Consider the following 23,822-nt stretch of genomic DNA (forward strand, 5'->3'; position numbering starts at 1 on the left):
TGAGGAAAAAACCCCTTAGCCACAGGTGGGGGAACTGGCTACAAAACACACATCAGCACACCATCTACAAACAAACCCATGCTCTAAAATCCCCATTTAAGGTACACTCCAGGTTAGGGGTTCTTAAAGTATGGTATGCAAACCCCAAGAACTTGTTAGAAATGCCAGTTCCTGGGCCTCACCCACACTGTCTGAAGCAGAAATTCTTTTTTTTTTAATATTTAGTTTTTAGTTATAATTGAATACAATGCCATTGTTTTATGTATTTATTTTTATGTGGTACTGAGGATCAAACCCAGGGCCTTGTGTATGCAAGACAAGCCCTCTTCCAACTGAGCTACGTTCCCAGACCTGAAGCAAAAATTCTTGGGGGTGGAGCCCAAGACTGTTTTCACAAGACCTCCAGCTGATTCTGATGTAGGCAAAGTTTGAGAACTATTGCTCTAAGTGTGTCCAATTCAATATGAGCAGGTGTGGCTGCTTGCTGTGACCTCCCTGAGATACCCTACAGATTGAGGAGCCCTTAGGGAAGGGCACTCTACCACTGAACTACATCCCCATTCCTTTTTGTCTTTTGAGATAGGGTCTCACTAAGTTTCCCAGGCTGGCCTGAAACTTGAGCTCCTTCTGCCTCAGCCTCCCAAGTATTTGAGATTCCAGGCGTGCACCATTGCAACTGGTTCAAGCTTTCACTTTCAACTCACTTTTCTAAGCCCCTATGATGAGATGACACAGTGAAAACCTCTAAGGTATCTAAATAATGAGATTCCATGTCTAGGAAGTGAGGCTCTGCCCTGGAGCCTTAGCATCCTTCCTAAAGGCAGAGGCCAAGATTATGTTGCCAACTCAGAAAGGTGATCATCAAAGCCCCTTAAAGTAGCAAGAAACAAACCCAGGCAACTAGTGCTTAACCCAGCAGACTCCAAAATGGACAAGGAGGTCAGAATGGCCAGAGGCTGATGATCACTCCTCAGGTCAAGAGCAGATTCTACAGACACCCTCTTACTCTCATACTAGACATTGCTAATGGATCACAACATGCTCAACAAGCTTGGGCAGCACCTAGAAATCTTTAACTAGAGGTAACCACATCAATTGATCAGAGCTGACCTTTAAGAAAAACCTGTTTACTGACCTGCATTTAGGAGTTAAGTCTTCATCCTCAGAAGAGTTAGTTTAAAATCTTGTGACTATAGAAATCTCACTGAACCTGGGAGTCAAGGCTATGCACCCTTGGGGAAATCGTTTACACTTTTTGAATCTCAGTTTCTTTATCTACAAAAGGGCTGTGGGGTCATAGCTCAGTGGCAGAGTGCTTACTTAGCATGCATGAGGCACTGGGTTCAATTCTCAGCACCACATATAAATAAATTTTTTTTTAAAGGGTGGGTGGAGGAGGAGTTGACTTCCTGTGGGGTTGTTTTCAGGAGAAAGCACCTTACACAGCACCTGGCAAACAAGAGGCTCTTAATGAATGTCTTCTGGATCTGAAACTAGGACAATGTGGGATGCCCTGAAAAAAATCCTCACCACTGATGGAGCTTGCCTAAGGCTAATTCATCCCAGATGCTCAACTTCAGTGTTTACACAGGAAAGAGCTCTGGAGTAGGCACAGACTTAGGAAACCAAACCCATGTCGGAAAGGTGTGGCAGTAGGACAGGTTCAGGGAATCACAAGGCAGGTATTTATCGGGTGGGTCTTGTTTGAGTCGGAAGAAGCCTTCCTCTCAACAAATAAATGCAGGTCCCTCTAGGATGATCTGTTTGTGTCCCTCAAAACTCATATAGTGAAACTTATCCTCCAATGTCATGGCATTAGGAGGTACAGCCTTTGGAGGTGATTAGGTTAACAGGCCTCCCCCTGGTTAGCACCTTATAAGAGAGGCTACCGAGAGCTAGCTAGCCCCTTCCACTGCATGAACACAGAAGATGGCATGTATGAAGAAGCAGGCCCTCAGCAGACACCAAGTCAGCCAAATGTTAAGAAATAAAGTTCAGGCGAGGTGTCATGGCTCATGCCTGTAATCCCAGCAGCTTGGGAGACTGTGGCAGGAGGATCTCAAGTTCAAAGCCAGCTTCAATAAAAAGTGAGATGCTGAGCAACTCAGTGAGACCCTGTCTCTAAATAAAATGCAAAATAGGGCTGGGGATGTGGCTCAGTGGTTGAGTGTCCATGAGTTTAATCCCAGGTATACCCCCAAAATAAAAAGAAAGTTCCATGAGGGGCACACTGGGGAATGTGGCTCAGTGGTAGAGTATTTATCTAGAAGGCAAGAGACCCTGGGTCAGCACTGCAAAAGAAAAAGAAAAAAGAAAGTTCTGTTGTTTTTAAGTTACCTAGTCTAAGGTATTTTGTTATAGCAGATCAAAAAGATTGAGATATATACTCTTTTACAATCCATACTCTCCTTCCAATTTATTAGATTTTATCAATAGATTCCACCTAGAAATCTAGTTTCAGGAAAATCACTTCTGGGGTCTGGGTAAACAGCTGTAGTCCAACATTTGGAGACTTTAAAAGACCATAGAGAATATCTCCACATCTGAAACCACTCCCAGCCCTGTTGACTCAGTGCAAACTGAAGACTTCCCTACTCACTTGTACCCATTTAGACAAGCTGACTCTGAGAAAGAACTTGCTATTCATTCATTCGGTTAGCTTCATGTTGACATGCCCGCTGCTCTGAGGCTTAGAAACACTGAGACCTGTGCCCAATATCACACGTTAGAAGGCAGAGCACTGGAATTTGAACAGCTATCTGCTGATCTGGAGTGTGCAGTTCACATACCACTGAAATCCAGTTCTCACATATGGCTAGGAGCCGCCCAGGCAGGGGCTGCCAGCTTAAACAGACAGGAATTATAAACCAAGCACAGAAAAAAATTTCCAACTCCGTTCCAGGCAGCCATGGATTGACCTATAATCAGAGGTTAAAGTCTAACTAAGAACAAATACATCTGTCAAAACAAAATTTAATACCTTGTATATCTTATGTAATTCATACTTAAAATTGAATCCATAAATAGATAATGCTCACTCTTAGCTCTTTCACTAAAAGCTTGTACATAATTAATCTTTAGAAGCCAGTGTGTTGACTGTCTTTTATATCTTCAGCAAAGTGCTTACATTGTTATAGTACTTTATTCCCTCAATGACAGTGAAAACAAGTGACTTACATAACAACCTCCAACCCCAGACAGCATGAACATCAAATGCCAATCTCACCATCTAGGCATTCATTCTATTTTATTTTTGATTTTGCAATACTAAGGATTGAACCCAGGACCTCATGCATACTGAGTTCTACCACTGAGCTACATCCCCAGCCCTTCATTTTTGTTTTGAGACAGTCTTACTATATTGCCCAGGCTGGCCTAGAACTTGGGATCCTCCTGCCTCAGCCTCCAAAGTAGGTGGGATTACAGGTGTGCACCATTGCCTTGGGCTGTAGGCATTTATTATGAAACCCACGAGTTATACTTAACATGGCTTGGCCAGGAAAACACACTCAGACACACATACCCCTTGGCAAAGTTAGAAACTATCCATTCAGACATAAATGCAGGTAAGATATTTCTATTTGTTGAGTGGGTGTGGTGGTACATGCCTATAACCCCAGCAACTCAACAGGCTGAGGCAGAAGGATGGCAAATTCAAAGCCAGCCCCAGCAACTTAGTAAGGCCCTAAGCAACCTAGTGTGACCCTGACTCAAAAGAAAAAAGAAAAGGGGTGGTGGGAGGGGCTGGGGATATGGCTCAGTGGTTAAGTGCCCCCAGGAAAAAAAGATATTTCTGTTTATTAATAAATAGGACATTACCATTAAGTTTTCTATGAGACTTTATATGTCAGCAACATAGAAAATGACAATCTGGATGACATCTAGGATATGAAGTGATTTACATCAAACTTTTAAAAAAATATTTATTTTTTTAGTTGTAGTTGGATGCCATACCTTTATTTTATTTATTTTTATGTGGTGCTGAGGATCGAACCCAGAGCCTTGTACATGCTAGGTGAATGCTCTACCGCTAAGTCACAACCCCAGCCCGTACATCAGACCCAGTAACTAGGTTGCTGAGAAACAAATAAGTAAATACCTGGGAAAGCAGGCTGCTGGCCAGCAGGAGTCTGTGCTTCGTAGAATACTTGCGTCTTGAGCTGGAGCCCGGGTGCCAGTCCCACTCACAGGGAGAGGATAACAAGGTGGTATTCCGCACCCTGGAAAGACAATATGGTTAAAAATCCATCCTGGTCATTCCCAGGATGGTGATTTGCTGGAATGCACCAAAGCTCATGTTATACCCATCTCACCCCCTAGAGCACGGATTTTAGTGTACTCACAGACTTGAGCAACCATCCCCCTGATCCATATTAGAACACTCTCATTATCCCCAAAAGAAACCCTACACCCTTTAGCCTTCACCCTCAATCCCCTCATTCCCTCCCTGTTCCCAGCCCTAGGCCACCACCAATCTCATCTTTATTTCAGTAGATAAATCTATTTTGGATATTTCATATAAATGGCCACATACAGTATGTGACCTTTGGTGACTGCCTTTTTTTACTTAGCATAATGTTTTACAAGTTTTATTCATGTTATAGCATGTATCAGAACTTCATTTTTTATGGACAAATAATATTCCATTGTGAGGATCCACCACATTTTATTTATCTATTCATCAGTTGATGGACATTGGGTTGTTTCTGTCATTTGTCTATTATGAACACTCATGCACAAATGTTTATGAGAGTTTGTTTTTCATACAATGGAATTATTGCCCCTAATGTTTTCATTAAAAAAAAAAAGGAGTAAATGAGTGAACATGCAAAGTTTGATATTGTCAATCCACCTGAAGTTCATCCTTTTTTATTTTTTATTTTTGGCAGATAGCAGATATCAAATATCAAACCCAGGCCCTCATGCATGCCCAGCAAGCGCTCTACCACTGAGCTACATCCCCAGCCACTGAAGGTCATCCTAAAAAACAATGTTTTTCTTTTTTTTTTTTCCTTCCTTCCTTCCTTCCTTCCTTCCTTCCTTCCTTCCTTCCTTTCTGTACTGGGGATTGAACCAGTGGAGCCTTGCCACCAAGCTACATCCCAGCCCCCTTTTTATTTTTTACTTTGAGACAGGGTCTCACAATAAGTTGCTAAGAATGGCCTCAAACTTGTGATCCTTTTGCCTTAGCCTCCCTGAGTTGCTGAAATTATAGGTGTGCGCCACCACGCCCTGAAAGAACAAGATCTTTTCAGAATTCACCTTTCAGGTGAAGAAAAAAAATCACTCAATAGGCGAGAAATAGCAGGGGAAAAAAAAACTTTTTAAAAAATCGGGGTAAAATATACATAAAACTTACTATTTTAACGTGTACAATAGAGAAAACATTTTGAACTAAAAAACTTCTATAATACTGGCTCATGTTTATATTTGTGGGTGTCCACCATCAGAAAACATGGTAAATACTTTCTCTTTTCACCCCTCAGTGCAAGAAAATCCAATGAATACCACTGTGAAGCCAGATGACGTGGTGCACACCTGTAATCCCAGCAACTCAGACACTGAGGAAGGAGGATTGCAAATTCAAGACCAGCCTTGGCAATTTGGTGAGACCCTGTCTGAGAATGAAATGTAAAAAAGGGCTGAGGGTTTGGCTTAGTGCTACAGGGCCTCTGGGTTTAATCATCAGCACAAAAAGAGAAAGACAAGAGAGAGAGCGAGGTGCAAGAGACAGACACATACCCCTACTGCACATTTTTATGATTCTGCATTCTGCTTGCCTCCAACACCACCAGGAGGCAAGCTCATTTCTGGCTTGTGCCCGGTTCTGGCAGCTTCCCTTGGGCAATCACAGGAAGAACATCCAGTGGGAGAAAGAATGTGGCTTCCCACCAGCTCTGGACATGCTCTTCTGTTTGCTACACACAGTGACACTGTGGCATCTGTATAAAGCAATCTACTAGCCAGAGGTGTTGGAATATACTGTAATCCTAGCCTTGGGGCTGGGGGCAGGGCAGCCAAGGCAGGAGAATCACAAGTTCAAGGACAACCTGGATAATTTAGCAAGACCCTGTCTCAAAAAAAAAAAAAAAAAAAAAAGGGTGGTGGGAAGGGGCTGGGGATGTGGTTCAGAAGTAGAGCATCCCTAAATTCAATCCCCAGTACCCCAAAACAAAATAAAACAAAAAACACTCTACTCCCTACATCCCTCCATGATGAAACAGAAGTAGAGGACAGTGTCTGATTTTATTTGTACAGGCGGGAGGCCCATTTCCCTTCTCAAGGATCAGCAGGAAATGTAGGCAAAGGCTAAACCGAGGCCATCTGGACATCCTACAAAGCAAGCAGTGGGATTAGAGCCCAGCCCATACGTGGTTTCTATTATTACTCCCAAAGATAAATAAATGGCTAGCAAATCAAGATGCACTGGGTTATGCTTGGAGCCTGAGTATGAGATTTTTCTGTATGTAACAGCTCCAAAGAGAACTTGCTTCTTTTAGTAAAACAGATTGTTTCTTAATTCAATCAGCCTTTTGCATTTCTAAGATATCCTGGCTTCAGCTTTCTTTTTGTAATATATTAAGGGTTTTTGACGTGTAAAAACTGCTAATAACATTCAGTCATTTTTAAAATACCCTATTATTGACTGAGGCCTCTAAACTAGGAAAAGCTTGGAGGAAGCAGGTAAAATCTATTCTTGGTTTTCAATAGTTTGGGCATATACGTAAGCTATTGCCAGGTAATGTTAGAACTGAAAAACTATACACATTTTAAAAGGAATGCCTCGGTATGTTTGTGTTAGGTGTTGATTCCTTTTCCCCGCTTTCATGCATGACTATACGGAGACTGAGTAAGCCCTGGCAGACATTTGCTGAGCACCTACTAGGCCCTGAGCAATGAGGGAAATGTGCACGTGTAAATCTCCTCATCTCTGCTTCAGTGAACTTGCAACACACAGGAAATTGTTGGTTGGTAACTGTTTTACAATCACGGAAATGTACAGTTTGCAGATTAGAAGCCCCAGATTAGTCCTCCCTCTAGAAAACAAACAAACAAAAAAAAAAAAGACTAAAGGGGGAAGGGGAAGGGAAAAGAATAAATTCCTTGAGATTTTAAACATAGATTATTCCTGACTTCAATTATGTTTTAATTCACAAAACCAACTACTCCTGAAAACTATGTAGTATTACTGTAAACTGAGGAATCACTACTACTACTTATTATTATTTATTTTCTACTTGTAAATTTTTTTAGGGTATTGGGGATTGAACCTAGGGGTATTTAACTACAACTTCAGCCCTTTTTATTTTGAGATGGGATCTTGCAAAATTGCTTAGAGCCTCGCTAAATTACTGAAGCTGGTCTAGAATTGGAGATACTTCTGTCTCAGCATCCTGAGTTGCTAGGATTACAGGTGTGTACCACCACTCCTGGCAGAATACTTCTTGAGAAGAATAGAAGGGACAGAATTATTTGAAGAAAAATCAACCTCACTGGTTATTCAGCCAGCCCAATAGAAATCTCTGATTACACATATATGGGAAGAATTTCCCTCCATAGAATCACAGCCAACAATCTTACCTCCTTAACACCGTGATCTTTAGCAACTGCTGGGAGGGGAAGTATTGGACCTAAAATCCACCAGGAAGATCAGAAGGTACAAGTTCAAGAATAGCAAGTAGGCTTTAAGGGGAAATATAATGGAAAGACGCTTGATTCTCACAGTATGGTCCATGGAGTAAATCATCAGCATCACAGGGGCCAATGGCATGGCATTACATAGGAGTTCATTAGAAATGCAAAACCTTTTTTTAATTATTATTTATTATTATTATTATTATTATTATTACTGGGATTGAATCCACAGGCACTCTAGCACTTAGCTACATCCCAACCCTTTTCATTTTGAGACAGATTCTTGCTAAATTGCCAGGGCTGGCCTCAAACTTGCATTCCTCCTGCCTCATTCTCCTCAATAGCTGGGATTACAGGTGTGTACCACCATGCGCAGCAGAAATACAAAATCTTATGCTCCACCATAACCTACACAATCAGAATCTGCATTATAGTAGATAATCCATAGGCCCATTAAAATTTAAGAAATAAGCCATCAAGATATCTCTGAAAGATGCAGAATTGATGCACAAAATCGACACGTGTCAGCAGGAGATAAACCCTTCTAGGATACCCAGAAAGGGGTGTTTACTCTTAGTGATGGATGTAAATATGTTCCAAGAAGGACTGAGTCAGGTAATAAGGGGGTCAGTAAGCAAAAAAAATGGGAATTAGTGGAACAAAATTTTGTCCATGTGTATTCAAAGAATGCAAAGAATTATAGACACAAGGAAAACCTCATTGGTCCTCTGATGCTGTGCTATGTCATCAGCTTAAAGGAATGTTTCCTTTCTCTCTCGTTATTTAAGGGTTGGAGGTGTAGGTCAGTGGTAGAGAGCTTGTCTAGCATGCATGAAGCCTTGGATTCAATCTTCAATATCACAAAAAAAGAAAAAAATAAAGTAACATTTAACTTTCCTTATTAAGGATCACTTTGTAATGAATAATTTGACTTCTGTTTGACTTGATTTGGAGAAAGGAGGAGAGACAGAAATAGTTTTTCTTAGGGTACTTACTCATTCCAATTACTGGGAAAAGCTTTCTTCAAACAAAATTTAATAATCTGGCTATCAGTTTATGTATCTGAATCATGTGAGCTTGTTTAGGGTGCATTCCTTCATGAATGGTCCTGAGCCACAAACAAGAACCTCCACTTTCTGTTTGAGGGCCAAATCCTGGATCATGATGACTCAAAGGAGGCCAAGTTTACCACTTTTCAAATGAAAAGACTAAATTACAGTTTAGAAATGGTAATATAGGGACCATGTGTCACAGCTCCCCAGTTCCCCAACTACAAGTTCAGAACAAACATCCCTAATGAACTGCAAAACTCCTTTCCTGCTAAGCCCAGACTTGGCCCCAGGGTCCTCCCATCAGCTGACACCTGTATGCCATATGAAACCCATTTACCATCCCTGACAAAAGATTCTCCTAGCTCTAAACTTCTGTTATGCCCAAAACAAAGTCCAGGCTTCAGCATGCCCAGTATCCATATGCTCCTTCCAGAATCACACTTTGGTCATTAAGCATGATTTCCATAGCCCTCCCCAAACACCATTAACCCACATAAGCTCAAAGTCACTACATGTTCCTTGGCACCTGCTCTCACACACACACTTCCTTTGACTTGCAAGAGAATAACAGTAAAATAATAATAATGTTGTCTAGGAATTCCAATGCATCTCTAAAACTTCCCAAGTATCTATTTCTTTTTTTTTTTTTTCTAGTAAAGAGTACTTTTTACACTTGGAAAGAAAATCTAGGGCTGGGGATGTGGCTCAAGTGGTAGCATGCTCACCTAGCATGTGTGAGGCACTGGGTTCGATTCTCAGCACCACATAAAAATAAAATAACGATCTTGTGTCCACCTAAAACTAAAAAATAAATGTTAAAAAAAAACAATAAAAAATAAAATCTAAACCAAATTTCTCACCAGAAGTACTACTGCCATTTTGGACTAGATAACTGTTGTTGGGGACTGTCTGTGCATGGCAAGATGCTGGGCAGTCTCCCTGGCCTCCACTCACAGATGCCAGTAGCAGCCCTGCATTGTTACAACCAAATCTGCTCCCAAGACATTGATGCCAAATGTCCCCTTGGGGACAAAATTCCTCACCCCCACCTCCACTGAGAACCACTGACCTTAATGATTATAGTAATTCTATAAGGCAGATAGATGAAACTATGGGTAATTTTTTCCCTTATTTTTTTTTATTTTCTAAATCTTCTGTAATGAATGGGTACTGTTTCTATGATAAAAAATAGGTCAGAAATATTCTAATTTTTTGAGAGAGAGAGAGAGAATTTTATAATATTTATTTTTTAGTTTTCAGTGGACACAACATCTTTATTTTTATGTGGAGTTGAGGATTGAACCCAGCGCCCCGTGCATGCCAGGCAAGCGCACTACCGCTTGAGCCACATCCCCAGCCCCTAATTTTTAAAAATATTTTTTAGTTGTAGATGGACACAATATCTTTATTTATTTATTTTTATGTGATGCCAAGGACCTAACCCAGTTCCTCATGTATGCGAGGCAAGTGCTCTACCACTGAGCCACAACCCCACCCCCAGAAATATTCTATTTTTTAAAAGAAATTTCATTTGCTAAACAGACACCTCAGGTTGACTGTCACTGTGCATTTCATGCAATTTAAAAATTAAACTCAAACCCTAAAAATGCTGTTTATTACCAGGCACCTTAAACCCAACAACTCTTTAAAGTGTAAAAGATACAAAAGAAGGACTGTAAAAAAGAGTTTAAATTGAAGTCTATAGCCATGTAGAAAAGGACTTCTAAGCCCTCTGCAAGCATGGTAAATTGGTGAGGCTCTACAAAGAGCTGTGACATGAAAACTACTGTTTTAAGAAAAGTTTTTCCCTGAAAGATAGTCTGCATATACATTTTATCCACTGTTTTTGCAATGATGGGAATGGAACTCAGGGTCTCATGCATGCTAGGCCAGCACACCCACTAAACTGTGCTCCAACCTCTGCCCATCCACTTTAACCAGAAAAACACTTGCATTGTTAAGGGGGAAAAAATTAGTAAGGCACATTTTCTTCAACTGTTAGCATTGCTACATTTCTAGACCATGCAAAAACAATTTCAAAATTAGAGAATTTAAGTATCTAGATTGCAAAAATGGGCTCTTGACTGTTACTTTGTCTCTGTGGGGGTTAAAAGTGTTACCCAAAAATTTCATCGTTATTTTAAAATCATTCTAGGAGCACCCTATCCACCAAGAAGCAATCTGTTATCTGCATGAGAAAGATGCTTCTTTCCTCTCTGTGGGCTCCCCAAACAGCGAAGAAAATATTAATATTTATAGGGAGAAGCTTCCATGCTCCTCTGCTTACCCAGGGTGCTGCCAAAGGTTCACGTGCCTTCTGCTTTCAGGGAGAAGTTCTCTCTTGTTAAGTGGGGTGATCCCAATTGCTGCTTCCAGAATACCTATGTACTTCTTGTACCTCATCTTGTCTCCCCCAATGCAAGGTCCTGCAAATATCAGTCACTGTACAGACGAAGCAACGGTACTAATCTTTGCTGTACTGGAATCTACTGCTCCTTTCTGATGCTCTGTGTATCCCTGGCTAAACCTGTCAAATATAGCAGTGGGGTAAGAAGGGAGAAGGAGGCCAAACCACGAAGGATGAGAAGGTCTCTCAGATCTCCCTGCAAAGACGGTGTTATTGAAGGCTGAAAAATGCTGAATGAAGCACTAAAGAAAATGATTTGCAGGAACGACAGTAGTTTTAAATACAGCACTCTAACATACACTCCCCAATTAATCCGCACATAAATCTTTGAGGCCACTAATCCTTCACGTACTAATGGCACACGAGGTGATTTATCTCAAGGTCTTGTAATAATTGATCCAAAAAGCCTGCTTGCCTCTGGATGTGCTGAAATCAGAAACAGATTTGCTGTTTCTACAAACATGTATGTGCTTTGACAAATGTGGAGGGAATTCCAGTTGTCATTTTATAGCAATATATTTCTAACTGCTGTAAGCTCTTTGCTTAGTTCAATAGCAAAGCAAAGATTGATTAATTCATTAAGAAACAATTTTAGGCTGGAAGTGGTGGTGCAGGGCTGTAATTCCAGCAATTCAGAGGCTGAGGCAGGAGGATGGCAAGTTCAAGGCCAGCCTCAGCAACTTAGTGAGACCCTGTCCCAAAATTAAAAAATTTAAAAAGGGGCTGGGGATATGGCTCTGTGATTAAGCACTTCAGGGTTAAATCCCCGATTTCAAAACAAAACAAAAACAAAAACAAACAAAAAAGAAGTGATCTTAGTTTTTTTAAAAAATATGGTTTTTTTCAGTACTTCTAAAACCCAACATGGATGAACCATGAAAATACATTGGAGATATTCAGAATCTATCATCCCTCTTTTTTTGTAAGACTCTATTTGGCTTCAAGGAGCTTTCCTACTCTGTCCATGGGGAATAATGGCCAATCCATCATAATGGTCCATCTCAGGGCTATGGTACACATGACCTAGACCAGATCAGCATCTTCCCTGGGATGAAATATGACATTAGGGGAGAAGTTTTCTCTGTCCATTGGTGTTAGTAACAGGGTTAGGATTGTTGGCAGTCATGTGCCCCACCACCCAGAGAGGGATCTTCACTAGTAGTTGATAGATAGCACCAGAAGAAATTCATGACATCCTTTGAGTTTCTAGATCCAGCTATGCCTTAGCCACTGTTGACCCAGGAGATTCCAGTGATACCTCTCTGCCCACTACCACCAGGACTGGGCATTGAACCCAGGGCCTACGACATGACAGCCAAGTGCTCTACCACTGAGCTACATCCCTAGTCCTTTTTATGTTTTATTTTCAAACAACAACTGGCTCAACTGCAGAGGCTGGCCTCCAATATGCCATCCTCCTGCCTCAGTCTTCCAAGTAGCTGTGATTTACAGGGGTGTGTTACCACATCCAGCTCAGCTCTACTTTTTTTTTTCTTTTTTAATATATTTTTTTAGTTGTAGGTGAACACAATACTTTTATTTTATCTATTTTTCATGTGGTGCTGAGGCTTGAATTCAGTGCCTCACACGTGCTAGGCAAGCTCTACCACTGAGTCACAACAGTAGCCCCTCAGCTATACTTTTATTAAAGCTTATTATGAAAAAACGTTGGTGAATTTTAATATTAGTTATGTTTCTGTCAGTCTGAAAGAGGTCTAAGAGGTCTAACTGATATACCTCCTCTCTCACTAACCTCTTTGGGCTGTTTTTTGTTGTTGTTGTTGTTCCTTTTTCTTTTTGATATGTTATGACAACACACAGGAATTACGATCGTCCATGCCCAAACTCATGTATAAATGGGAAGTAAAATAGAAAAGGTGATTGGAATGGTGGGGGCACCTGTAATCCAGGCTACTCAGAGGCTAAGGCAAGGACTGCTGGTTCCAGGCCAGCCTCCGCAATGTAGCAAGACCCTGTCTCAAAATTTTTTTAAAAGGTGGGAGCACAGCGGGCTGGGATTTGTCTCAGTCACTGACCATCCATGGGCTCAATCCTTTGTATTAAATAAATTTTAGCAAGGGCTGGAGACACAGTTCATAGTTAGAGCACCCCTGGGTTGAATCCCCAGTACCAAAAAGAAGAAAAAAATGGAGGAGGAGGAGGAACTGGGCACAATGGCACATGCCTGTAATCCTATCGACTAGGGAGATTAAGGCAGGAGGACTGCAAATTTGAGGCTAATCTCAGCAAATCAGCGAGACCCTGCCTCAAGATACAAAATAAATAGGGCTGGGGATGTGGCTCAGTGGTAAACTGACCCTGGGTTCAATCCCTAGTAACCAAAAAAAAAAAAAACAAAAAAAAAACCTGGTAATAAAAATAAATTACACATTCTTCCTAATAAGAATTTATTCTGCTCTTCTTAGTCTTTATATTTAAGTTTCTAATTTAGAAATGATGGGGAATAGAGTACATTTTAATTGACTCTGTATACCAGTATCTACCAGAACATTGTATTATTAATTATAATTTAAACCTATAATTGTTGAAGGATTGAATGGGACCAAGTGAGAATTAAGGAGACTTTGGGTTGCCTTCCTATTATATAATGAAGAATTATTACATTTGCCTGATACATTAGAACACATGAGTAAATCAGTGAGAAGACAAGTGAACTGCAGAAACATATGAAATATAGATCACAGATAATATTGTGAACAATGGCCCAGCTAAAATTATTTTTATTTGTTCTTTTTAGCTATAGATGACAATAGAATCTATTTTGATATATTTATACAGCATGAACTATATCTCATTCTAATTAGGATCCCAGTCTTGTGGATGTACACGATGATGAGTTCCTTTGGTATATTCATATATGTCAGATGGGTAATTTAGTGAGGCCCTAAGCAACTTAATGAGACCCTGTCTCAAAATAAAAAATAAAAAAGACTGAGGATGTGGCTCAGTGGTTAAGCACCCCTGGGTTCAACCTCCTGCACCCCACAAAAAAATAGTTTATTCTTTTAAGCATTCATAATATTTACCTCAAGAACTAATATATTTTAAGTTTTATTAAATATATTACTTTCAAATTAATATATTCATATAAAAATATATATATTCATATATATGAGAAGAAATGCTTACAAATCTGATAGGGGTACATGAGCAAAAAATCTGAAGTTGGATGATTTAAATATCCCCTCATCTACACTCTTAGCCTCAATTTCCCCATTTATAAAATAAGAGAATTCAACAGATGACAGATATGTTTTCTACCATCACTGACAACAAACACCAAAAGGCTAAGACCTCCCACTTCACTTTACCTAATTAGACAATTAATCTGACCACAATAAAGTGGTGAGAAACAAGGGATAACCATTTGGTCTGAGCATAGTTCATTTCCATAGTATTCATGAATTTCACTCCCACTGGTGTTCTGCAAACAATTAGTACCAGTTAGTCACAAGAATTCTTTTATCGGCTGAACTTGAACTTGGCTGCCACCACTGAAAAAAGCTCCAATACAGCCTTCATTTCATCATAGATGTAATTGCACTCACACAACAGCCTTTGTTCTCACAAACTGTGTTTCTAATGATGCGTGATAAAATTACTATATGACCCTCTTAAATAAAGAAACGAAGCTTGAGCCAACCACAATAAAAAATCAAGTTAAACTTGTTACCCAAAGGAAGCTGTTTTACTGCACTGAAAGTGACAATGTTTTATGAGTGGCATGCTTAAAGTTTCATTTTCTATTGGAATTGCGTATTGTAACATTTAACATACGGCTATTACAAGTGATTTTTATCTATGATGATCTCATTCAAAATTTAAATTGGGTCTTTCATTAGGAAAATAATTGTGCTTTAGCAAATATTACAAAGAATTTGCTTTTCTGGGCATTTGACAAAATACAGCATCCATTCATGTTCAAAACACTAGAAAAACTTGGGATGGTAGGAAAATACCTCAAAACTGTAAAAGCTATATATGTTAGACCCAAGGCCAGCATCATTCTAAATGAAAGAAAACTCTAAGCATTTCCTCTAAAAACTGAAACAAGACAGTTGTATTTCACCACTTCTATTCAATATAGACCTTGAAACTCTAGCCAGAGCAAATTGGCAAAAGGAAGAAATTAAAGGGATACAAATAGGAAAAGAACTATTTCTATTTGCAACAACATGATCCTATATTTAGAAGACCCCAAAAACTCCACCAGAAACCTTCTAGAATTCATAAATGAATTCAGGAAAGTAGCAGGATATAAAATTAACATCCATAAATAAATTGTGTTCCTATACACCAATGATGAATCTGCTGAAAGAGAAATCAGAAAAACTATCTCATTTACAATAGCCTTAAAACAAAAACAAAAACATAACAACAACATCAAAAAAACCTAGGAATCAATCTAACAAAAGAGGTGAAAGACCCCTTTATAATGAAAACTACAGAACACTAAAGAAAGAAATTGAAGAAGACATTAGAAGATGGAAAAATCTCCCATGTTCTTGGATAGGCAGAATTAATATTATTGAAATGGCCATACTACCAAAAGCACTATACAGATGCAATTCCTATTAAAATTCCAATGACATTCATCATAGAAATAGAAATTTCAATAATGAAATTCTTTTTGGAAAAACAAACGCCCAGAATAGACAAAGCAATCATTAGTGAAAAAAAGTGATGTAGGAGGCATCACAATGTGAGACCTTAAATTATACCACAGAGCTATAGTAACACAAATTGCATGGTATTGGCACCAAAATAGACAGGAAGACCCATTGAACAGACTAGAAGACACAGAGACAAACCCACATAAATATAGTTATGTCATGCTATGCCAAAAACATACATTGGAGAAGACATAGTCTCTTCAAAAATTGTGCTGGGGAAACTGGAAATGTATTTATAGCAGAATGAAATTTAACCCCTATCTCTCACCCTGCACAAAACCCAACTCAGTAGATCAAAGACCTAGGCATTAGACTAGAAACCCTACACCTACTACAAGTAAACAAAGGCCCAACTCTCCATCATCTCAGCTTAGGAAATGAATTGCTTAACAAGACTCCTAAAGTGCAAGAAGTAAAATCAAGAATCAATAAATAGGATGGCATCAAATCCAAAAAGCTTCTTCACAGTAAAGGAAACAATCAAGAATGTGAACAAAGAGCCTAAAGAATGGGAGAAAATCTTTGCCATCTGCACCTCAGAAAGCATTAATCTCCAAGATATAGAAAGAACCCAAAAACTTAACACCAAAAAAATAATAAAAGGGCAAAGGAACTGAACAGACACTTCACAGAATAAGAAATAAGAATGGTCAACAAATACACGAAAAAATGTTCAATATCTCTAGCAATTAGAGAAATGTAAACTAAAACTACACTGAGATTTCATCTCACTCCAGTCAGAATATCAACAATCTAAAATGCCAAGCACAGTGGAGTACACCTGTAATCCTAGCAGCTCAGGAGGCTGAAGCAGGAACATCGAAAGTTCAAAGCCAGCCTCTGCAAAAGTGAGGCCTAAGCAACTCAAGGAAACCCTGTCTCTAAATTAAATACAAAATAGGGCTGGGGATGTGGCTCAGTGCTTGAGTGTAGCTGAGTTCAATCCTTAGGACCCTCCAAAAATAAAAAATAAAAAGGCTGGGAATGTGGCTTAGTGGTTAAGTAGCTCTGGGTTCAATCGCCGCTACCAACAACAACAACAACAACAAAACAATCAGTAATGTCATAAAATACCATAAATTAAAAACAAAACAAAACAAACAAGTAACAATAAATGTCGCCGAGGATGTGGGGAAAATGATACACTCATACATCGTTTATGGGACTGCAAATTGGTGCAACCATTCTGGAAAGCTGTATGGAGATTCCTCAGAAAACCTGGAATGTAACCACCATTTGACCCAGTTATCCCACTCCTTGATATATACCCAAAGGACTTAAAATCAGCATACTACAATTTTCTGTCATGGATATGACACAGCCGTATCAATGTTTATAGCTGCTCAATTCACAGTAGCTAAGCTATGGAACCAAACTACATGCCCTTCAAGAGATAAATGGATAAAGAAACTGTGGTACATAAACACAACGGAATATTACTCAGCATTAAAAGAGAATAAAATTATGGCATTTGCAGGTAGATGAATGGAGTTGGAGAATATCATGCTAAACAAAATAAGCCAATCTCAAAAACCAGGGGCCAAATGTTTTCTCTGATAAATGGATGCTGATCCATATTGGTTGGAGGGGGGCATGGGATAAGTGGAAAAACTTTGGATGGGGCAAAGTGGAGAGGTGGTAGGCAAAGGGGTAGGAAAGATGGTGGAATGAGATGGACATCCTTACCCTAGGTACAAGGATGATTGCACAAATGGTGTGACTCTACTTCATGCACAATCAGAAGTGAAAATTTCTGCTCCATTTGTGTACAGTGAATGGAAGAGTTTTCTACTGTCATGTATAACTGATTAGAACTAATAAATAAATTTTAAAAACAAAATGTGGTATATATACACAATGGAATATTACTCAGTCATAAGAAAGAATGATTTTATGGCATTTGCCAGAAAATGGATGGATTTGAAAAACTATTGTACTAAGTAAAATAAGCCAATTCCAAAAAAACTGAAAGTCGAATGTTCTCTCTGATATGTGGATGCTAATATACAACAAGGCAGGGAGAGGAAGAATATAAGTTTGGTAGATTAGACAAAGAAGAATGAAGGGAAGGGATAGGGAGCAGGAATAGGAAAGACAGTGGAATGAATCTGACTTAACTTTCCTGTGTTCGTATATAAATACATCACAGTGAAGCTCCACATCACATACAACCACAAGACTGAGATCCTACTTATAATAAAATGTACTCCATGTTTATATAGATATGTAAAAATATACTTTACTGTCATGTATAACTACAAAGAACAAATTTTAAAAAGTATAAAAATAATGAATTTGCTTTTCTGCCATAAATTAGATTGTCCATTTCTAATTTCTTTCTCAATTATTATTAATTTTCTGAATTGTCATCTTTTGTGAATTCCTTTATAATAACTCATAAGCACAGTAGCAGAAAAGTTTTTATAGACAAAATACCCCTTCCAGATAATAATTTCTGACATTTTCTTTATAACTCTAGTAGTTATTTAGAAATATGCATTTATTTAGCTAATTCCCTTAGAGTTCCTAAAAAAGAAAGGGAAGAAAGAAAGAAAGAAAGAGAAAAGAAAAGGTTCTGAGTCCAGATACTCAAGTTCTCTTTCCAGAAGATTAAAATTAAATATAAAAAATTCACAGTTCACAGATTAGACTGAAGTTCCTTACTGCCCGCCCCTCCTCCCCCATACTGGGGATTGAATCCAGAGGTGCCCTACCACTCATCTACATTCCCAGTCCTTTTTTATTATTTTGAGACAGGGACTCACTAAGTTGCTTGAGATCCTCCTGCCTCAGCCTCCCCAGTTGCTGGGATTATAGGTGCATGCCAACATACCCAGCCTGATCTTCCCTTTGAACTAATTGTTTCTATTTTATTTCTTCTGGAAGAAAGGAGTAGATATCCTTCTTCCCAGGGTGTTTTAACTGTTACTGTACTTTAGAAGCATAAAAATGGAAATGATCTAATACCCCAAATAGGTCATTCCACAGCGTGTGGTCTGCTTCAGGGAGCTGGGGGGTAAAATTAAAAAAAGCTAAAGTAGAATAGTTTCTGATCCCTAGTATGACCAAAAAGAAAGAAAGAAAGAACGAACGAAAGAAAAGTACAAGAGTCAGGAAAACAGCTATTTTTCATTTTTCAGCTCTACTGTAAATAACCATTTTTCCCTTCTTAACATATCCATGTATAATATCTACTTACATATTTGCTACCCAGATGCCACACCATTAAAAAAAAATACTATACAATGGAAAAGAATCATCAAAGTGTTTAGAAAAAAATCAGAGCCAGGGTGTGGGAACACAGGCCTGTAATCCCAGCAACTCAGGAGGTTGAAGGAGGAGATCCCAAATTCCAAGCCAGCCTGGGCAATTTAGAAGACCATCTCAAAATAAAAGGGCTGGGGATGTAGCTCAGTGGTAGTGCACCCCGAGTTCTACCCCTGGGTTCAATCCCTGGCACTGCAAAAAGAAAGGGAGGGAGGGAGCAAGAAAGAGAGAGAGATAAATCTTAAAACACCTAAAGACCTTTAAATAAGTTTGTTTTGTTTTGTTTTTTTCCTATAAAACATTTCCAAATCATCTACACTAATGTTTAGTTTAAGAGACTCTTGGGGTGGGGGGAGGTTTGGGGGTTTAGTTTAGTGGTAGAGTGTTTGCCTAGCATGCGTGAGGCTCTGGGTATAATTTCGAGCACCACAAAAAAATTTAAATTAAAACAAAAAAGAAGAAGAGGGAGGAGGAGGATGAAGGAAGAAGGAAAAGGAAAGGGAAGAATTCGTTTTTACATAAGTAGTTTTATATTTCCTTAAATTAAAATAGTATTATAGGGGGGCTGGGAATATGGTAGGGCACTTGCCTAACATGCTCAAAGTCCTGAGTTCAATCTCCAGCACCAAATAATAATAATAATAATAATGATAATCATCATCATCATCATCATTAGAATACCTGTTACCCATCATTTAAGTTACACTCATTATATGCTACTGAAAATAAAACAGTACATTTTAAATTAGATGAGTCAGTGGGTCATCTTGCAATTCCATATATATTTTTTATGGGCAATTCAGCCAGCAGACATATTTGAAATAACAAAACACTTCCTTCTGCCAGTGGTTCTATGTACCACAGTTAGAAACGTGAAAGTTATTTGTTGATCTCAATAAATTTTAATTGATATCAAATAGTGTTTAACAGGGCACAGTGGTACACTCCTATAATCCCAGTGACTGGCAAGGATGAGACAAGAACACTGCAAGTCCAAGGTCAGCCTCAGCAACTTAGTGAGACCCTGTCTCAAAATATAAAAAGTAAAAAATAAGTGGGAATGTAGCTCAGTGATAGAGTGCTTCAATCCCCAGAAAAAGAAGAAAGACAGAAAATCAAAAGAAAAAGAGAAATAATGTTTATACCAGTGTGTCTCCATGAGCATTCTGAAATGGCCTGGCAAAATACTGAAGCTCTAACCCCCAGTGCAATGGTATTTGGAGGTTAGGTTTTTGCAAGGTGATTAATTTTAGATGAGGTCATGAGAGTGGTACCCTCATCATAGAACTAGCATTCTCTTAAGAGGAGGGAAAAAGAGGGATTGCAACCTCTCTCTACACCAACACACAAGAGAAAGGCCCTGTGAGGACAACAGCAAGACCACAGCCATGCCCAAGCCTACTGAGATCTGGCTCCCTTGATACCTGACTTCCAGCCCCAGAACCAGGAGAGATTAAGTGTTCGTTGTTTCTATTAGATATGGAAAATGACAAACCCCAAAATAGTGAGGCCCAGGGAAAAAGAGTAAAAAGAAAGTCGTACATTAAGAGCATTGATCCTTTCCCAATACATTCTTTCCCAGTGACAAGACAAGCCCTGGGGAGGAAATAACCATCCAAGTCTAGACTGGCCGTCTCTGGGATGGAGCCAAAGTATTGATTCCTCCCAAAATAAGTCCTTTCACAGTGACAGTACAATGACACCCCAGAAGGAAAGATAATTACTGACCACTGACTCCAGACCCTCCATTGGGCCCACTGACTGCTGACCCCAGACCCTCCATCAGACATGCTCTGGCGATAATTATGTTACCTCTTAGTATAACCTATACAAGCACAAACTTCCTGTTTAGCCAGGGGTTCATTTTCCACCAGGAAAGTGGGTCCAGCCCCATCACCCCATTCCTGCACACCCCATTTCTGCGTGAAACTTGGTTCCTGAATAAAAGGCTGAGATGGTCTGTGAAGTCTGCCTCTGGCCTTGTCCTTTTGTGCTAACATTTAGCCCCTCATTTGTGGCACTTTGTTATAGCAGCCCCAGCAGCAGAGGACCCTCCTGGATGCAGCTCACTGGATACACTTCATTAGTCACCCAGAGCTCCCTGACACGTTTGCCTTGCCATTTCATTCTTCCGGTATCAACCTAGATCTCCTCGCAGTCCTGCCCTCCAGGGGATGAGGTGAAGATGATCTTCACTCTACTCCTACCTGTATCTTCAGGACCCCTGGCTCCTCTCATGCAGCTCCCTGCCTGACCAGTCCTGCTGCCATCCTCTACCATCCACACTCCAGATGACACCGACACTGCCCACAGCATCACCACTTTGGATGCCCATTTCTCCCTCTCTCAGGCCTCTGGCACCTGCTGCTACACTGCACTGTTTTCCTCACATCACTCGAAGTCCCTAATTATATCTGTGTTTACCTATGGATTATCTCTTTCTCTAGGTCACAAGCTCTGCCCTCAGGACAGAGAGCGATTGTGCTGACATAGTATGCATTTCATTTGGGTTTCCTAGTGCAACCCCATGCTCATTCATTCATTCACTCCCTCAACAATCACCACTGAGGGCTAGAGATGTGGCTTAAGGGTAACTCGCTCGCCTGGCATGAGCAGGGCTCTGGGTTTGATCCTCAGCACCACATAAAATAAAATAAAAATGTTGTGTCCTCCAAAAACTGAAAAATAAATATTAAAAACTATTTTCTTTCTCTCTCTCTCTCTCTCTCTCTCTCCCTCCCTCCCTCCCTCCCTCCCTCCCTCCCTCCCTCTCTCTCTCTTTAAAAAAAAAAAAAATCACCACTGAGCATCTCTATCACAGTGACTCTGTGCCTGGTGGGACACACCTGGAATCCCAGTTACTAGGGAGGCTGAGGCAGGAGAATCACAAATTAGAGGCTAACTTAGCAAGGTCCTGTCTCTAAATGAAAAGCAAAAAGAGATGGAGATGTAGCCCAGTGGTACAATCTTTAGTATATTGCACAGTAAGTGTCATGATGCAGCACGAGGAACTGCAACCCAGTATGCTGTAATATGAATATGTGACTGACCAGGGAGAACCACCCTGGCTAAGGGGCTTGGACTTGGCTTGGGAACATTTTTACAGAGTACTTAAGATGATGACTTTTTTTTTGGTGCTGGGGATCAAAACCAGGGCCTCATGAGATGGGTCTTCACAATAGGAGTAGACAGACATTCCTTAGGCTGACAACAAAGTCTGGGACATGGCAGGCAGAAAGGAAAGTATTCTCAAGAGGTAGAAAAATAAAACAGCACCGGGTGAGGTGGCACATGCCTAGAATCCCAGAGGCTTGGGAGGCTCAGGCAGGAGGATCATGAGTCCAAAGCCAGCCTCAGCAACTCAGCAAGATCTATTTCTAAATAAAATGCACCTCTTCTCTCTGCCCTCTTCCTCTTCTCTCCTCTCTCTACCCTTTCTGCCCTCCTTCTCTTCTCTCTCTGCTCTCTGCCCCTCCTTCGGGCAGCCCCCCAATAAAATCTCTTGGTTGAATGTCTGTCTCAGGTGAGTCACTCACCTTTCATTGGTGCTACGACTCGGATAGGACTCCCCTGCTTTTAAGCAGGATCCCCATCCCGCTGGAGATCACCACCTGAGCGGAGACCAACCTGTGCCCATCTTCTCCATCGCCTACTTCACATCCACCATCAGCCTACAAATTGGTACATCATGTGGCACACCTGGTTTGCGGAGGCCCTCCAACAGGACAGCTGGCAGATTCCCCCCATTTGCAAGGACAAGAATTGGATGGAGACTATCCATGACCTATGGCTTGGAGGAACTTTCATTGATTTGGGCCCTAAGGAAATTCACATCTTCAGCGCCCTGGCCTTTACAACTATGCTTCTCTTGTCCCCAAACCCTGACCATCCCTCCTTTCCTTCACCTGTCCCTCTCCAGCAGGAAGTAGCCAGAGAACTTTCATCACCCTAGTCACCCTACTTCCAACACAAAAACAAAAAGGGAGGAATACTGGGTGTGTGGGGGACTCCCCCTTCTCACGAAAACATCACTGAATCCCTTACCCCTCCCCCTCCTCTCCAAAGGGCACCAAGCCAAGCCAAGAGCACTGAATTCAAAGGTTTCCTCTCCACCAATCCTCATAGGACACAGTGTCCACTTGCTGTTCCTGAGTCATCCTGACAATCAGCACCCACCACATCCCCTACGCAACCCTTCTTAAGCCAAAGCTTGTAAGCACATGCTCTCTTCTCTCTTCTCTGTGTCCTCTGCCCTCTTCCTCTTCTTTCTCTCCTCTCTACCCTTTCTCTCTCTTTCTGCCCTCCTCTTCTTCTCTCTCTGCTCTCTGCCTCTCCTTCAGGCAGACCCCCCCAATAAAATCTCTTGGATGAATTCCAAAAAATAAAAATAAATTAAAAAGTAAAATGCAAAAAAAAAAAAAAAAAAGAAAAGAAAAAAAAACGGCTGGGGACATGGCTCAGTGATTCAGTACCCCTGGGTTCAATCCCTGATACCAAATAAATAAATAAACAAAATAGCAAAGGCTGGGCTGAGGTGGTGGCTCAGTGGTAGAGTACTCGCCTAGCACGGGTGAGGCCTGGATTCAATCCTCAGCACCACATAAAAATAAACAAATAGGGCTGGGGATGTGGCTCAAGCGGTAGCGCTCGCCTGGCATGCGTGCGGCCCGGGTTCGATCCTCAGCACCACATACCAACAAAGATGTTGTGTCCGCCAAATACTGAAAAATAAATATTAAAGTTCTCTCTCTCTCTCCCTCTTTCTCA

At 40.4% G+C, this 23,822-nt stretch overlaps 1 protein-coding gene across 1 annotated transcript in view; it reads right to left on the reverse strand.

The window, feature by feature from the left end:
* Positions 1-23,822, reverse strand: part of Tjp2 (tight junction protein 2) — a 145,813-nt gene that overhangs the window by 110,972 nt on the left and 11,019 nt on the right. Inside the window, exon 2 of the mRNA XM_077797015.1 lies at positions 4,100-4,220. The gene's annotated coding sequence lies outside the window, so the exon portion shown is untranslated. The remainder of the gene's footprint in view (positions 1-4,099; positions 4,221-23,822) is intronic.

The sequence above is a fragment of the Urocitellus parryii genome, chromosome 4 (assembly GCF_045843805.1).
Source record: "Urocitellus parryii isolate mUroPar1 chromosome 4, mUroPar1.hap1, whole genome shotgun sequence".
Classification (NCBI taxonomy): Eukaryota; Metazoa; Chordata; class Mammalia; order Rodentia; family Sciuridae; genus Urocitellus; species Urocitellus parryii.